At 39.1% G+C, this 13,467-nt stretch overlaps 1 protein-coding gene across 3 annotated transcripts in view; it reads right to left on the bottom strand.

Annotated features, from left to right (window-relative positions):
- LOC139742231 (PDZ and LIM domain protein 5-like) overlaps positions 1-13,467 on the bottom strand; it is a 110,944-nt gene that overhangs the window by 22,067 nt on the left and 75,410 nt on the right. The gene's annotated exons all lie outside the window — the stretch shown is intronic.

The raw sequence follows: 13,467 nt of genomic DNA, 5'->3' as shown, positions 1-13,467 counted from the left end.
AGGTAAGATTTCAAGTATGGCATGTTCACACACTCTCTGGAGGTAATAGTTCTCTGTTGTACCATGATATACCAGGTTTTACAATCTCTGGCTATAACTCATTAAGACCAAGGCCCATTGTGACAGACTACTAGTACTGGTGGTACATAGTCATAACACAGCTGACATGATTAATTACTTCAACATTTATTTCTAAATGAGCTTGTACATATCTCGATATTTGATTGGACAGGATTTGATTTGATTTGATTTGATTTCTGCATTCCTTGTTTGGAAAAGATAACAGCACAAAGTTAATTGAACACAGTAATTGAGTGATATTTGAATTCAACAGTGGAAATACTTGGAAACAGATAAATGACTGATGTTAATTCTAAATCAGCTTGCGCTGAATGGAACTCAAATGAGGGTCAAGAAGCCACAATCAGGCAAACTGAATCGAAAATGTGCCTCCTAATGTACATTGAACATCATTCTACAATATTGTAATGTGTTTGATAAAACAGAACAACTGAGTTGTCTGCAAGCTTCTTTGGTCTTGCATTCTGCTTTGATCAAGTTCTACCAAAAACAAAAAAAACAAAAAAAAAAAACACACCAGAAATCATGATGTCATTCTCAATTTCCTAAAGAACTTCAGTAAAAGCAATGACAGAAATTCCTGGGTTTTTTTCCATCACCTCTCAAGCTGTCAGAGTCAGGGATGAGCCACTCACAAGTCAACAAAATTTACATCAAAGTTCATCAAAATCTAGCACTTGGAAAGAGCACATATCAACTCAGAATATATTCTAGCCTATGAGAAAGTAAGGGGACAATTCCTAGAATTTTGTCTGATGCATCTTTCCTGTCTCTCTCATACATATATAGTCAACATTTTTAAGGTAATGCCCATCAAATAATAGCATACAAATAATGCACACGTGAGAGAGCATTAGTAGGGATGCAGTGCGCTCGAGGGCATTTACAATGGTGAAACACGTACAACATTGTGAATACCCAAGAGAGTACTGCATCTCTACGAATATCACAACTATGAACCTGTGCATTATTTGTTATATAAAATGGGTGTTTGAACTATGATTTCTGCTGGTATAACATTGAATTGCAGTACAATGAGGCTGCTCTTCGATCAGCTGAACAGATGACTATATGAATCAAAGCAAATTGTTTGTGTTCTTGCCAAGCACACAGCTGCACAGAGTAATTGATAATCTGCCAAAGGAAAATATGCAGTGCAGTTATGCCTTTTCTTGCTGTGTACTTTCTGCACTCGCGAACATTAGTCAAATAATTAAGAGAGCTCACACGGCTCATTTCAGCATTTCTGATTGCCTACATTCTTAAACCCATTTTATGATAGTCAATTTCATATCACGCCTTACGACTACATTGTGGTAATCAAAGAGTGCTCCCCACATGTCATCACCACAGTTAAAACAAAATAAACCCTGCACCTGTTGTGCACTACCTCCTTTGCCTGGGGGAATAATTCCAGCTAGGCTACCACTCTGTGGCTCACACATACTAAATTCACATTAACCCTTTGTGCACTCTGAGTGTTGACTGACTAGGAAAACTCCACACTGTTGTGCACACTGTTCAATGTCCTAGGAACAGAAAGGGTTAATGTCTCTCTTCCTACACCTCATCACCAACTGCTCTGGGTAGTGAGGAAAGGTTAACTTGCTTTTAGGTAACAAGCGCTGGGGTGGGGCTTGTAATCTAATGTTAAATGGTCCAGCATATAAGGGTAAAAGTTACTTTAATTCCCATCCTATCTTGACTTTCTTTTCTTCTTATTAGCAATTTATTATGAAATAAATATAAATGTCATTATGTCTCAGTGTACATTAGATAGTATACAAATATACCGGGCCTGGGAGGCTCTGGTTGAAACCATGTGCATGAGGTGTACTACTGAAGTCACTGAAGGCGCATGGTTTAACCAGAACCTTGAACAATGGCCTGGTATATTTGATTTATATCTCTCCTAATGAATTTTAAGGGTAACAGCAAAGTAAATTAGGTGGTTGACTGATCTAAAGGTATCTTCTTCAATTTTCACGCACAAAATTACAATGTAAAAGTGTATGTATCGACTGCGTGATGTTTTTTATTTCGTGCAGCGTAGACGCAGTGCATTTGGTGGAAAACCATACTGTGATGTGATGTCTTCTGCACTAAAACATGGGCTTGTGACTAGAGTGATGCGCATGCGCTTTAATGGCAAATATCGCAGTGGCAGCATGATACAGTTTTTTTTTTTACAATTTCTCTGGCAAAATGGATGGACGAGGATTTTCATGGTGGAAATATGTTTTGTCACTCTCAATGCCTTCGACCAATCAGAGGACAAGAAATAATTTGTGAGGGACATAATGGGAGATACCAATCTGCAGGTAAATGGAATTCTCTAGCTCTTCTTCATAATGAACTAGAGAGGGGCCGTCAAAGGCGGCAGACCCACGCCTAAGTACAAAGTCGGGGTAAACATAATGTGCATTCGGTCATCTACCAGAATTCGGCCACTTAATTGCCAGTGTGCTTTATCACCAGCCAGTGAGTTCTACCAAAGATCGTACACTGAAGTGTACGATCTTTGGTTCTACACAGTCACATCACACGCAAATCACATCATTACACATACGGTATTAACACTCATTCACGTACAGGAAAGTCCTTAAGTCTCCTCCAAAAATCCATCGAAAATCCCAAATTCCACCGTCAAAAGTGCAGAATCGGAACTTTTCCAAGCGCGCGCGAATTAAGTCCAGTTTTAAGAGTATTGTCTACGCGACGGGTCGCGGAAAAAGCGCTAAAAATCGAGAAATACGCCGTTTTCTTGCGGGATATTTTGATTATAGCAAGCCGAGAGTGTGATGATATCAAAGGTCGTATGAGTGTACGATCTTTGATGGTATCCACAAAAGCAAAAAAGAAAAACAAAATTTACGTACCCACTAGGCAATTACCCCTATGATTAGTGTCTACGGGAATTATTCAATGCAAGGGTTGAATGCAAATGTCTACTGCACCAGTTTTCGGCCACCAACGAGCGCCGCAACGTCCCTGGTGCAATTTTGCACCAACAGTGTAGAGCGCGATGCATTTTCAGCGGCCTTGCACACGCATTGACATTGAGCACGCATATCGTGCAGTGTGACTGCGACCGAGCAAAATGCTCCTCCAACGAAAAAAACAATCAATGTTAATTTGAAAAATCATCAAATATCAAAGGTCATATGAGTGTACGATCTTTGATGGTATCCACAAAAGCAAAAAAGAAAAACAAAATTTACGTACCCCCTAGGCAATTACCCCTATGATTAGTGTCTACGGGAATTATTCAATGCAAGGGTTGAATGCAAATGTCTACTGCACCAGTATTCGGCCAACAACGAGCGCCGCAACGTCCCCGGTGCAATTTTGCACCAACAGTGTAGAGCGCGATGCATTTTCAGCGGCCTTGCACACGCATTGACATTGAGCACGCATATCGTGCAGTGTGACTGCGACCGAGCAAAATGCTCCTCCAACGAAAAAAACAATCAATGCTAATTTGAAAAATCATCAAAATACGGGCCAGTTTGTGATGACGGAGAACGAACTTTCATAAATCTAGAAGGACATAGTCCCTCAAATAGGCCTAACCGTAAATTACGGAATTCTTACGAACATTTGAGCAGCGAAGTCGGATCGTTGGGGAGTTTATGTGTTCGTATGGTAGCGGAAAATCGCAAAGTGAGAAACGGGAAATTTTCGGAATGGTCACTATACCATGGGGTCAAAACTTCAAGGTCACACAGAATTTGCAAGGGTCAACCGATTATCACCAAAATCTAATCGATTCTTTCCTGTCATTATCCAAACATTCCCTGAACATTTCGTGCAAATCCGTTTACCCGTTCTCTTGTTATCTTGTACACAAACAAACAAACAAACAAACAAACAAACAAACAAACAAACATACAAACAAACAAACAAACAAACAAAAAACAAACAAACAAACAAACAAACAAACATACGGAACCCTTTACATAACCCCCTGCCGATTTTCATCGGCGTGGGTAATAAGTAGGGCAAATAAGGTGAAATGTTTCATACTAACTCACTGATAAAAATTTTTTGAGTATTTGATAATCACAGGATTTCCTTTATCCTTGGAGATATCATACCATAAGACTTCTTACTCATCACTTTCAATATTCATTTCACCAAATTTGGTCTACAAAAATATACGCAGCATAGGCATCCAGATAAAACTGCTCAAAACATACTTAGAACTTTTTTTTGGGAATAATGATAAGTTCACATGAGGAAATAAACAAGGGTTTTTGTATGAACTCTTTTTAATGCAATACGTGCCCATGCAGGGAGATAAAGCCGTGCAATGAAATCTAATTAGGACTTCATCTAAATTCCCCCAAACTTGGCTGAATCCCAAGACATGCCCACTTTGATAGCTGCAACAAGACCAGACCAATCTGAACGCCATCATGCTATTGTACGGTGGTTTAATACAATCATATAATGGCAGCCCGTTTCTGGATGTCCGAGCCAACCAGGGGGCGAGAGTGAGCCAGCTGATATGCCAATTATTGACGAACATAGATGAGGAACGTTTAAAGGATGCATGGTGATACCTCCTGCTGGAGCATAACTTGTCTGCAAAATTGATGACGCGACCCAGAGTCTCTCTGCATCAGAAATTCTAAAAACTTGACCCAGACTCCCTAACTCTCCACCCCTCTATCTCCCTCTTTCTTTCTCTCTCTCTCTCTCTCTCTCTCAAGCAAAATGACGTCTCAGCCAGTCTACTTGGCCACACCTTAATACATTTCTTTGCCTTACGCTTTGGTCTGCACTTGGGGTCATTAGCATTAAATGTACGTCGAAATACTATTTGTCATCAAAATTCTATGGTACTGGTAATGGAATGACAAGAAGCATACACTGCATACCAAAAGAATGATTGTGAGCAAAACAATTGCAGTTTACAAGGAGAACTCTGGTAAAATGAACATGAATATATTGCATTGTCCAGTACACTTGACAAAGTTCACTTAAATACAGTATATCTGAATTCAATGAAAACATTTTCCCACTATCTGAACTAAAGGCTGTCCAATTACTTATGAAAAGCAGTTTTATCAAAGCAATGAGGGGAATCTAGACATTGAAATTACTTGAGTAAATCTGAAATTTAACAATACAAGTCATGATAACATATTAAAGTGATTATGCAGCTGACAAATATTACAAGCAACCATTGTTAAATCGTTAATCTTCATTTGTGCTCTCCTTTAATACACAAATCATTTGAACTGCAGCCAGGAGTGAGTAAAAAAAAAATGAAAAAATAGGAAAAGGAGGACTTTCAAACATGGCCACTAGTGATATTCTTCAGCATGGCATAAGTAGAAACAATATCAGCCAAAAAAGGGGGGCTCTCCTTTTCTCTACATTTGTTTGATTGTTTCACCAACAACCACCCAATCAGTCATCAAAGCATGCAGAAAAGACTGGTGATGATCAATTGCTGGTAGGTTTAGCTTATAATCTATAGCTGAAATATATCTTATTTGTGTGTCACATGATACCATGGGCACGGTTGGTTAAAACGAGAGAAGCACTGCTTTTGACCCTCCCCCCCTCATCTCCCCGACAAGGTACAACTGCTGGATGGGGAACCGCTGTTCTCCGTCGGCACGGGAACCGCTGTGGAGTAACAACAGCTGCTCTGAGATGGCGCTCAAAGAAATTACATCAACACAGAACAAGACTATCAACTAATCCTCGTAGGTCATGCGTGAACTCTGCTTCCTATGGGTTCCCTATGAGGGCACAGAACAGCTGGATGGGGGGAAGCAGTTCACACCATGTAACATATGTCTCCTCTTCACATGCTACTATGACATCGTCATTGTAACCTAGCAACATGGAAATATCGCGGAAGAGCTTCTCATGAATTTACTAACCAATTTATGGACCCTGAAACAAACACACTGGAGTACCACACCCTTTCAACAAGCTGTGGTAATGAACAACATGCTCCGACTTAAAAAAAGAAAAGAAAACGGAAGTTAGGAAGCATTTCATGAGTAAGGTTAACGAGCTTTAAATACACTGCTCCCCTGGAGAAGGCCCCCTTGCACTGGTAAGAGGTAACCTTGTGCCCTTACCAGTGTAAGTCTATCCAGTTGAAATGGGGGGGGGGGAGGAGGGCAGAAAATGATGAGAAGTTTAATATGAGGAGTCTCCCCCCCCCCCCTCCCTTCCACAGACAATTGCATACTAGTTTTACTCATTCTCATATAGTCATAAATTAAGAAAATTATATCATCTGGGATATAATGGGTACACATCTACTCTGGATAGACTTCATCTAAATCTTCTTCTTCTTCTTCTTCTTTGTCCATTTTTGCTGTTTACCATGATTATGATAAAGCCCAACGTTTTTATAAAAATTTCCGGTTGACTATGAAACTTATTTCAAACAACTTAACAGTATACTTTACAATAACCTGAAGCTTGTAATAAAAAAAAAGGACGTAAAAGACATACTAACATCCCATGATACTGCTTGGCAAAGTTAAACATGAATCTCTAGTATCTAAACCAAATGTGACCGACATTGCGTGATGTCATGTCGTGAAGAGCCATAAATGTCGCAAAAATATTTTGAACAAGGTTGAACAACGGCATTGAAAGCAAAATCACGGGAGTGTTCAAAGTTGATCCAGTGAACAGATATGATACTGAGTGAGCTCTGGGGATGGAGTGGTGTTGGTGTTTAGAGGACCCTTGCCAAGCTGAGGGGATGGTTCACACGGATGCAGGTTAAACCAACACGGGGGTAATCACTGCAAATCCAGCAAAACAAAACTACCAAAATATTGCACCACCGACACCCAGGCAAAAGAAGATACGGTTACATGCAGAGATATTTACTTTGACGACGATGACCCAAGCCGTAGAAGAAACATGTTGGCGATGAAGGTCGGCAAACACTGGCTATCCGATTAACCCGAGTCTACGGCGCGAGGACGGTGGTAGCTCCACGACAGCTACATTTTAGACTGGTGCATCTGCTCTCACACTCACTCACACACACACGCACACAAGCACTGACTCAACCACACTCACACAACAAACACACACACACACACACACACACACACACACACACACACACACACACTCATACACAAAATTCAAAGAGGACTTCCTGAGCAGGTCCGGCCCAAATTTTGCCCCCTCCCCCCCCCCCCCTTGCCCTCATTTACCCATTTCGCTGCTGAATCACGCAACCAAAAATCCCAACTCCTACGTGTTGTGGCAGATTTTGTAAGTGAGTAGCATCCCACATTGTCAATCATCTTCCGCATACCAGTCGCCCCACGGGGCATCCTCATTAAACCCAATCGCAACTTCATCAGTCCCTTGCCTCTCCGGTGCTGTAAACCTATATATCTTCCAGCCATCCATCTTGAGACCATCTTGAGATCACATGACATCTTGTCTTTTCCACCCATCCTCCACGGGGTGGGGCAAGTTTGCACTTGTTGGTTGGATGCGAGTATAACATCATTCTTGGTGATGGAGCAACTCGCGGGGGAACATGGATTTGCTTGTGAGCATAACTCTGGGCAGATTTTAACATTTCTCCCCGGCTGATTGTCTCCAGATAGTGAATCAGTCGGCCCGGTATGCCGTCTCCCTAATGCGGGCCCGCCCCATATGGCTGACATGGATCTAATTGCTGGCTTCCATCTGCCGTCTGCTAAAGCTGCCTTTGATGCAGCAGTAAAAACTCCCCCTGCTTCCCCCACGCCCTGACTGATGTCTGTCTAAGGTTTTATGCCATTGATTTTGTGCTTGCATGGTTAAAGGCCCCTCTAAACTTTTCAGAGATTTTTCATTTATTGATGAAACTTAACAGAACTGGCAAGTCTGCCTCAATACTTCCTTTTTTTTCCTCTCTCTCTCTCTCTCTCTCTCTCTTTTTTTTTTTTTTGGGGGGGGGGAAGAGGAGAGGTGCATATAAACACAAATACACATACACCCATATATGCACACACACACACACACCATAATATCATATTAACATTCATTCAGTCACTTGCTCTAATGTATACAACTTGCCAAAAAAGCAGCAACACTTACATGTACATGACACAATCAATTTAAATTTTTTCAATTTTTTAACCTTTCCTGCAGTGGATATGTACTAGCAAAATTTTGAAAAAGAAACAGTATTCTCCATGAAATTAAACCAGCGGTATTTGGCGTATTACTAAATACAGCACAAAAGAGCAACAGTTCTGCAAAAGGTACACATTCTAACAGGGGCGGATCCAGGAATTCCGTAAAGGAAGGGGGGGGGGGGGGTGCAAACAATATTTCTGGTGCTACTTCCAGGTTTCATCTCATTTTTTTCTGTTTATTTCTTTTGTTTTAACAACAAATAAAGAGGGGGCGCATGCCCGGTGCACCCCCCTCTAGATCCACCACTGTTCTAATGAATCAGCAGCTTTTGATGGCAAAAAAACTTGACAGGTGAATATTATAAATAGTTTTCTAATCAAAATGGGTATGGCGGTGTGCAGTGGCTAAGTCAAACCCTGTAAACCTCAGAATGACTAAATGCTTGTGTCATGAGTCTACAGGACAGGTTAGTGTTTAGAGCGGACAGTGCCTCAACATTGAAAGCATTCTGAATGCTGTCATTCTAACAGTCCCGAGAAGACACAATCGCAGCAAGTTTGGAAGCTATCTGCATTTTCGGCAACAACTGCTTCTACATGCAAGTGGTAGACTCACTTTGGTCGAATGATGCATTGCAGGTAGGGTGTGCTGTATTCACAAATCATAGGGAAGGGTGGAGGGAGCTCCAGCACAGAAAGCCATTAAAAAATATATATGACTTGCAAAAGCAAGTAGTTCACAACATTCCATTCTGAGGTGCAAGGTGACCTAACAACTCTTTAGACTTTAGTTAATGTGATTTTTAAGCAATTTGAGGGTGCACTCAAGTATTCAGATGAAATGCAGGAACAATATATTTCTTCATGCAGTTTCCTGGAGAATGTGACAATGTTGGACGTAAGGTACTGTGATGTGAAAGGAATTTTCAAAGGTAGGAACGTATTTATGAGGGCTCTTACAAGGAAACTAATTACTACAGGTAATCATTCTTATTGATAAAAATCCACTAGTACGTAAGATATGGCAATATCAATAACTTGTCCAAAATCTTATGTTAATGATGACACCTCTGCAGTTTTTTCCAACAACTAGCTTCTTTAAATAATCTGAATAATGTTTGTGATGACATGTTATGCCACCAAAATCGAAATAAAATTCTTATAAAAGAGAGATCAGCACTTCTGTCTCTTTTACCATGGGAGGCCAAAATCTAATTCTTATGCTACAAAATGAAGTTTTCCTTCTTATTGTTTACAATTTTGTGAAGGCACTACTTTCCCAGCAGAAGGGTTAAGATAACACTTTGAGTGAGATGATACTGAGGTATACCATGTTATGTGCACAATTATTTATTTATATATATATATTTTTTTTGCTTCAACCAGGATTTCTTGATCAATGACATCAATCACGACCGTGGAATAGCATGTCATCTTGAACCAATTCCAGGGAATTACCTGCATAAGCCCTCAACGGGGACAGCGGCCTACTGACACCAATCTCACTACCACGGTCAAATTCCATGCACCTTCATCAGGGGCTGGGATGGGGGTGCTGTAGTAGCATAAACTGGATCAAGGACGGTTATGGAAGGTTGAGGGGAGGGGAGTGACCGCTGATTACATTTGATTGAGACATATTTCCTACATACATCCTGAACTTGTATGCCATGTGTGTGTCAAGTGTACAATGCCTGTCTTCTAACTCAAGACATTTTCAATAACAAACACACCTACACACAACAACACTTTTAGACTCCGAAAACAAAGTTATTAAGACAACATCAACTCATAAATCCCAGAAAGCTAGGATTGCTGTTATATCTCATTCACTTCAAACTCTAATTTTTGGAACATGATTAGAGCATCAGCAACATTCTGCATCTTTGTTAGTTAATATTTGTGAATGAAAATATCCTCTAACACTTTGACGATGATTGTTCGAGGTTTATAAGTTTTGCATCTATAATGAGGCATGTAAAACTACTCATGATCCTGCCAAATTAGCCAACTTGTGCTCATCAGAGCTTTGTGCTAAGTTTTTACATTGTGTGAATAGGTGAGAGTAAATGCCCCATCAAATGAAAGATTGACCCTAATGGATGTATGAACATCCCCCCCCCCCCCCCAGCTGATGTGAACTTGCAGGTACCAAAACTAATCCACATACATGCTGCAGTCACAGCAGTACAAGACTATACACACTACATGCTCCACCATCCAACAAAGCTAAATGTGTCCAGTACAAAATTTAGGGCAAAATACTGTGATACTCTTAAAAAGTACTATTACAATGAAAATAAAATAAAAGGTGGATAACAAAATATCTCATAAGGTGTGATACTATCTTTTGCTGAAAACCATCAGTTTGAAAGGTCATAGATAAGCTTAGAATTTTAATTTGTAAATTATGGTCACAGATTTGCCCTAAATATTGAAATAAACAAATAAACAAAATGAAAATTACATAAGCCTTTTTATTGGTTCTCCATGATCCACTAAAAGCAAACCAATTTACAGAATGTTGCACAAACTACAAGTGTACAATTCCATTTACAGTAATCTATATCAGGAAAATTACCACATAATTCAAAATTCTAATATCAATGCTATTAAACAATCCAAAATCAAGACACACCATTATTTCATCAAAAACTCTCAAATCATTAATCACTTAAACAGCTGGAAGGTTAAAGGTTATTTTGACATCTACAAAGGGGTTTGTTTGCGGGTGTTGAATAAAAACATATGTTGATTATAATCTAAAAATAATTAATTCTTCAATGAAAATGAAGAATGAAAATTTATCTGTCTTGATTAGTAAAATCAATTGTATACGTTCAAAAAAAAAATTAACATCATAAACTTATTTTCTAACATGACTCTTGGAGTTAAGTAAATTCAACATGTGAAAGTAATTGTAATTACTGAGATAAGGTTATCTACGCAATTCATTATGAACAAAAATGACAGTGAAAGCATGTAATCAGATTTTGTTCTTATTGGTCCGGGACCTTTCCAAAAGACAATATCTAACCAAAACTATGTTTATCATTTCTGAAAATCCTACAATTCTTCTTTCTGTTTGAAAAAAAAAAAATATCATAATAATTTTGTCACTGCACAAACCAGTTTCAACCAAGGCAAAGACTAGAGAGTACATAAAAAGGCAATAGCACCCTCTAGTGTTCAGCTTGTGAATAGCTTTCACATGTTGAATTGCTAAACTACAACACACCTTCTTTGTCTGATACAGAAATGATTCTGTTAACTGAAATGAAATGTTATTTGCATCAAAGAGAAAATATACAAATAGTCCATTCTTCTAGAAAACAGAAACGATTAAATAGAGAGCGAGAAAAGGATTAGATGGCCTATTTCTCTCGATATAAACTCTTCAGAGAGTTGGACAACAGTGGGGGAACTAAGTATGTGCTTCCCACGAAATCACGGAACCAAGCTTACAAGCTTGCTTGCATCTTGTCAAGCCACTTCTGTAGCCCCAAGAGTTGTGCTCAAATGTGTAATTCTCTCCTCTGGAGAATTTCAACACAATTTCTCTACATCACCATTTGGTAGAAACGACCAGAGTGACTGACACTCATTTGGTGACAAGTCTGGCAGAGATTTCAACATTCTGATATGACAGATCAGAACAAACATGGACAACTGAAAACAGAAAGGCTACTCTGCAGAGATGACAAAGCAGTGCACTTGTTTGAAAATACAGGGGAGAAAAAAAAAAGAAGGAAATCCAGCTAGATGTAGCATCAGCACCCAACTGGGGGACAGTGTTTCCCTACATAGCTTCTCATGTTTGGCAGTAAGGTAAATGATCAGGGATGGGGGGTAAGGGGTTGGAGCAAGCTGATAATTCCAAGTACTGGGATTACCATGGCAAGCAGAGAGGTACACACAGTGTGCTGGCTTTATAGTCATCTGCATTTTTTTTTCCCACAGGGTAAGACAGAAATAAATACACAAAATTAAATGTATATCATTCTACACTGAACAAGCAAAATAAATATGAAATAAATAATTACACTGAAGCATTTCAGAAAAAAAAATACAGACAGCAGCATAGCTGGAATACTATTTCATGAACGATGTCAAAACATTAAGCATGAATACATGCATATACAATCTTCAGTACGAGCGCATCTAGGACATTACTTCTGTTGTACGGAGTTGATATTACCCATATCACAATGTTCACTGTTTCAAGGCAAGATTCAAGGCAAATATCCTCGCACTAACACTGGTAGTAATGATATTGCAAACAAGTGTCAATATATTCTTGCAGGTCTTTCCTATAAGAGTTCGACACATTAACAATGAGTTGATGTAGCTTAATCAACCCCTTCAGCCTTCCAATTTCAAAACGGTCATTGAAATTGTACATATACAAGTTGCCTAGGGTAATCAATGTTTTAAACCTTCCTAATGCTGGAAATACATCAATGTCGTGTATTATACTATACACAGAGGATAAGATGGTTAAGAAGGCAAGTTGGGTCGATGGAGCCTACATGTCGTGGTTGAACAAAACTGATTTTGTCAGAAACAGACAATAAACAACAAATAAACTTGTTGCAAAGCCTCTCTGGTCAAGACTGATAGAAAGTAATATTCAAGATAGATGTGTGAAACGGGAACTCTCAAAAAAGTTGTAGATCACTTCTTTCTTAGTTGACTCATCGTCACTTTGCTCAAAGTTCAGAGAGATGGAAAAAAGTCTGACATCTTCAGCTCTCAAAAGTTGAGCTTCACATTATGAAATCTAAGCCAACCCAAAGTTTGCAAAAGCTTATTTAAAAATAATACAGAAATAAAACAAAATTGACAATAACGAGATATGTATGTAATTTCATATAATGTATGCTTTGTTTGTTCTTTTTTAAATCTTGCTCCACTAAAATAATTGCAGAGTACTGTATTCCGGTCAAACCTTATTTCATCATAACAATGCGCAAAATGTTTAAGCAGGACATTGAATGCTCAGAATAAATATGATTCTAATAAATATTCAATTTTAAATCTTTGACAGTATGTAAAGTAGACTCCGTCAAGACAGCATAGTTTATTGCCAGTTTACCATTGTCCTGCTTCACAGTAGTAATGCTTCCCCTTTTCTCTCTATTATCTCTCTCTCTCTCACTCTCTATCTATCTATCTCTCTCTCTTTCTCTCTGCAATAATTCTTGCGTGGGGAAAAAGAATTCTGACAGGCAGTTTCAAAAAGCTTGCTCACTACTGC

The sequence above is a fragment of the Diadema antillarum genome, unplaced genomic scaffold, assembly GCF_040938485.1.
Source record: "Diadema antillarum isolate AM-2024a unplaced genomic scaffold, OU_Dant_1.0 seq00000989_RagTag, whole genome shotgun sequence".
Lineage (NCBI taxonomy): Eukaryota > Metazoa > Echinodermata > Echinoidea > Diadematoida > Diadematidae > Diadema > Diadema antillarum.
This window is presented reverse-complemented; position numbering and strand designations above follow the sequence as displayed.